Source organism: Echinops telfairi, unplaced genomic scaffold (assembly GCF_000313985.2).
Source record: "Echinops telfairi isolate 266 unplaced genomic scaffold, ASM31398v2 ScPeMD7_18;HRSCAF=68, whole genome shotgun sequence".
NCBI lineage: Eukaryota > Metazoa > Chordata > Mammalia > Afrosoricida > Tenrecidae > Echinops > Echinops telfairi.
This window is the reverse complement of record NW_022103915.1, coordinates 52251844-52257450: the sequence shown is the minus strand read 5'-3', so window position 1 is coordinate 52257450 and position 5607 is coordinate 52251844. Positions and strand designations below refer to the sequence as shown.

At 45.2% G+C, this 5607-nt stretch overlaps 1 pseudogene; it reads right to left on the bottom strand.

Moving 5' to 3' along the window:
- Window positions 1–927: 927 nt before the first annotated feature.
- Window positions 928–1943, bottom strand: LOC101654995 (annotated as a pseudogene).
- Window positions 1944–5607: the final 3664 nt, after the last annotated feature.

Genomic DNA, 5607 nt, shown 5'->3' with positions numbered 1-5607 from the left:
GTGCAAGCCCAGAACCCATTCCTGGATCTATGCTTTTTTTTTAATACTTTACTTTTAATTGTGCTGTAACCTGGAAGTTAAATACCAATGTCATGTCATTCCATAGTTCAATCACATCGAAGAGAATTGTACATTTGCTTCCATAATCAGTATCCAAACATACTTTTCCTCCCTGGACTCCTTGACATCATCTTCCTTTTGTCTTCCCCACCTCCCCTAACACCGCCACCCCCCACCCTCCACCCCCAAACCCTTGTTCAAGTTGCTTTCCTCATAAGCTCAGCATCCCTGGGTTTCATTTACCATAAAACAGAGAAACAAATAATAACATACATTTTTGTTGTCTTATTTCTTTTTTTCTTAAGAGGACTGGACTTGTGGAAGAAACACTTTAATTGGTGTTGCAAAGACCATCTGTATGAATTATAAATTGGTCATAGTAACACTCATTCATAGAGAGAATGTTCTAGAAACGGGCAGTAACTGGATCTACCTTTCCGGTACCAATTGAATAGAAGAGTTCCCGATGGATCGGCTAAGGCCAGCACCCGAGGAGGGTGGAAGCCTTGTCTGTGGGGCACTTTGGGTGACAGCAGGAGAAATATTACACCGGGCATAAACCAAACGGAATGGTTTTCACCAGTGTTGTAAAGTTTCGTACAGTAAAAGGTTTTTTCCACTTGCACTTCAATTTCACAGCACGAGTGGCACAGAATCCCTACACACAGAAGAAAGCCTTCGCACAGGACATCCAACTCCTGGAGACGATGCTGCAGACACCTCAAAATGACCACACTGTGGTTACCTCTAGGGCTTCCTGCAACTGCAAGGTGGTGATTATGGGTGGCTATGGTAGACAGCTACCAAGCAGCCACCACCTTCTCCGACATGTGCTCTCCTTTTGCGTTTTTTCTGCAGATTTCTTCATCAACTCTGCTGCTGTGACTGCTTCTTAGCAAAACTGGAATTTTAAAAAAAGTGGCCATCATTGAACGTAGTACTCTGACAACCAAGACGTTTGAAACCTTCACTCTTCTGGGGCAACATTTAGAAGCAGTGTGCGACATTTAGAAGTCTGATTTACAAGCAGGGTGGTCACACATTTTCCTGGCTTGAAGACTTCCACCACTTTCCTGATCAGGCCCTCACAGGAGGCCGGAGTTAAGTTTGCTGCAAAGCCAACATAAGAAATTCCTGGGTCTGGAGTGAGGTGAATAGTCCACCAAGTTCCATCCAATTGCATTCCGCTCATTGACTACCCCCAAGGAGTGAACAGGGTAGCATCAACGACAGAACCGGGGATCTGGTCACCAACTCCACGCTCACGAGTGACATGCTTGGCAGGAACACCCTCTTTCATGGAGAACGGGTCAGTGGCTGCAGGGTCAAACTCCCGCATGGGAAAGTCCAGGGTTTCATCTGGCTGGCTGAGTACCTGCCTCTGGGAAACCCCGAGTATGTGAGTACCAACAGTCAACATTCATTCGTCCCATACCAAGACGCTGCTCCATTTGGGGAAGCTGCAATAAGAAACTAGTTCTTCCTGGAAATTCTGGGGTGGGTACCCTTGGTGAGAAGGCTTCATGAAATTCTTAGGAGAATAAAAGCCGCTTTGAAGTGAGTCAGCCCCACATCTTCGTTGGGTCCCAGCAAGCTGCAACAGCGGAACCAGTGCTTCAGTAAGCACAAGTGTGTGTGTGGGGGGGAAGGGCACAAGTCTTCAAAATGAAACACAGGGCTCTTAGAGACAGACATGCGACTCTCCCTGGGGACACAGGCTTCCTGCTTGTCAGCTTTGGTCACCCTTAGGGTTAAAGAGTACACCGCCTTCTAAAGTCTATCCCACTCGGATCTTGGAGTGGTGCAGAGATCCCCAGATCCTTGGGAGAGCCAACCTGGATCCAGCAGCTTCTTGGTCTTTCAAAAGGATGTGCAGCTTCCATCACCGCGAGACCAGCCAACAACCACAGAAAATCAACTACATTAAATCTCGCTCCCAACGCCACCGCGGCAGGTGGGTCCATGTGTTTAAAGTTCAGGTTCCCTTTTTTTCTCTATATAATTTTATATTGATGGGGGTTTTTTTTCGGGGGTGGTGTTAATTTTTAAAATTCCTAGCCTTTTCTTTGTGAGCAAAAGTTGAATGCGAGTCTATTGGAAGGAGAGGCAGATCCGGTTTAGTCCCCATGACAGCAAATGTCGCCGGCCACCCTGAGTAAGCCAGATGTCTTATGCTTTACCATAAATTAATGTAATCGTTAACAAACCCCCAGTGGAGAGGACTGGCATTCCAAAAATGTGTTCACTAAAAAGAAAATCAACTTAAAATTATTAACATGCTAACATGCGTGGCACCGTTTATTGTAAATTCCCTGCATCACGCCACTCTCATAAGATGGGTTTATTTTTCATTTTTGCCAAATTCTTCCATGGCTGCATGGGATGACCCACGTATAATTGCAAAATAAACGTTGCTTAGTGAATTCATGTATGCAAGGCCACACAACTCCGCATTAGAACCACACTCATTCAGCAACAGCAGTTGGACAGCCGGAGCTGCGTGACCGTTTTCAATCCTGCACAGCTGTCCTCAGCTTAGGGGGCTCACAGTGTAACGACTGTCCTTGGCCCTTCTGGGCACACTTGACAATGGCCGTCCTTGTTAGGGCCGAGGAGGTGTTACGGGCATGTAGTGGGTGAAGGTCAGGGAGCCTGCTGTGTATTCTACAGGGTTCTGCTCAGCTCCACACAACAAAGAATCATGCTATCCAAAAGGTCAATAGTGCCAAGGTTCAGAAACGCGGACCCTGGTCTAGATAATTAATAAACCAATATGCCAAGGCCAATGTGAAGCAAACATTATGCCTCTGAAAACAGAGATAGGAAGAGATAGGCAAAAGATACTCTACAGAAATAAGGAACCCGGGTGGCTGAGTGGATTAAGCATTGGGTAGCTAATCCCCGTGTCAGGGGTTCAAACCCACCGGCACCTCCAAGGGAAAAAGACAAGGGTGGCTGCTCCTGTGAAGAGTTACAGTCTCGAACACCCAAAGCAGCAGTCCTGCTCTGTCCTATAGGGTGGCTGTGAGTCAAAAGCACTCTGAACGAGGAAGGCACAGAGAAGTCATAGATGTAAAAAACTTCGAACCCTAGACCCAGTCCTGGTGTCCCCACTTCACGGCATGATTCTGTTCCACTGACTTAACTGTAAGTCAGTTCAAATGAAAGTGGGACACCTCACTTTGTAAATTGTGCATTATCGTTGCCTTTATTATCAGTATCATTATAAATCGAATCTTTTGCATCTTTAAGGGTTGGCATGAGAAAGATAACATCAGCAAACGATGTATTGCAACAGTATATGTAGTGCATATTACTAAGAATACTATGTTCAAATAAAACTCGCAGACAACGGTCGTAAGTGTAGCTGGTTAGCTCAAATATGTCCTAAATAGGAAACTGTCTGGACGAAGGAATCCTTGGTACTCCTTCTCCTGATGTGAACCGTGAACTGGAAATCAGAGAAACCCCGTCCTCCTGCCGAAGGATCACCTCACCAGGAAAACAACCCAGACCAGGAGAAGAACTGGCTGAGGGATGGAGAAATTACAAGATAAATGATAACTTCAGGATCAACTGGAGCACCGAGGGCTGTAAATTGTTCCATTAACTTTCATCTGCTCAGTCATTTTTACAGAAAGTATAACTTACCACCACCCTAAAAAATTGGAATAAATTCAAGATGAGATATGAGCAGACATGATCTTGGAAGAGGTAGACTGTATTTGACGATGTCAGTTCTCAACCCGCATCATCTCCATTCTCCCTACTATTTTCACGTGCACCTGTTTCTTATGTGTCTCCACTTCCTACAGCAAGTACCTACCTGTATGGACCTCTTTAGTGGAGAGCATTAAAATGGTGTGAGGGACAGTCTGACCTCCTATATACTTCCTTTTCTCAACAGTGTTTTAGATTCTATACCATTGGCTAAGTTAACGATAGTATCAATAGAATTCATAGCAACCCTATGGGAGAGGGTAGAGCTGCCCCTGTAAGTTTCTGAGACTGTAACGCTTTAGATGTTACAGATGAGTAGAAACCCTCATCTTTATCCTGAAAAGCAGCTAGTGATTTCTTTCAAACTGGTGACTTTGTGGTCACAGCCCAACTTGAAACCATTATGGGATGGAATCAACTCAGTGGCATTTAAGTACCATACACACCAAAGGGGTGATTTTAATGTTCCCCAATAAAAGGAGAATGGCATCTCTAACGTGGACTAGGGGCATATATAAACCAGAGATATATGGATGGATTTTGAGCTCACCCTTAATTGTAGTCCTAATCTAATAATAGCTAGTCAGGTCTAATAACCTGGTCCTATTCCATATTCACCCTCATGAAAAGGTCACTGAAGATGTGGGTGCTAGGGCAAAGATTGGTGACAAAATCCGATGGTGCCCAGCTATCAGAAAGAATGTCATCTAGGGTCTTAAAGGTTTGTTTTATCACATGCAGTCATCTAAGCGAGGTCTCAGACTACATGAAAGCACACCAGTGTGTGATCCAAGGATTGTAAATAATAGAAGCTAAAACCCTGGGTGGGGGGGGGCGGGATCTGGGGAGAGATGGTATTAGAGCTTAAATCCTGAGCACCCAGATTGCAAATGGCTGTGGATGATAGTGAAAGCCCAAAATCCATGTGCAGGGTCCCCACAAGGATGAAGCCTCCAGTGACTCCCCTCTGACCATTGACGAGGGATGTGAACAGCCTTGCCTCAGAGAGAGGGCATTGGACAGTGGATTACTGCGGATGTTGTTCTATCAAAATGTAACCCCTTAGTACTTGATCTCCCTTTTGACCTATTTTAAATTTGTTCTAGCTTTTAATATGTTCTCCTTTCTTTACTATGGAGGTTTTTCTTGGTTCGGTTTTGTTATTGTTGTTGAAGGATTTTTTTCTTTTGCTTTTGCATTTTTCTTTTCTGTATATGAAATCCAGGATAGGTACATCTATAAAGGCAGCAACTGGATTAATAGTTTCTTAGGGATATGGCATAGGAAGCTGGGGGGAAAATGGGGAGCTAATAATGAGTACAAGAAAGATGACGTTCTAAATTTGATCGTGATGATTGCTCAACTTTAAAAACATGATTGAACTACTAAATTGTACGATATGTGAATTCTATGCCAATAAAACTATTAGAAAACAAAAACTTCATATACTGGTACCACTCTAAAATCCCACCACAGAAAACACTCTTCTCCAACTTGTCTAAAGCGCCCGGACGCCTTTAAGCACTTCCGCCCCGCCTCGCCCCACCCCTCGCCGGCTCCACGCTGTCAACTGGCCGGAGGAGGGCGCTCTTGCAGCCAATCAACACTCAACAGACCTTCCTCCCGCGCGTCTTTCAAAGGCCTACTACGAACCAATGAGCAGTTAGGACACCGAGCCAGGGAAGCCGGAGGCGGAGTAAGACAGAAAAGCGGGCTCTGATTGGGTCTTGGAGATGCCACGCCCCGCCTCCCAGAAGGACGTACCAATGAGCCGAGGGAAGGTGAGGTTGGGTTTGAAGCAGTGACTGAGACGCCCGCGCGGCTAAA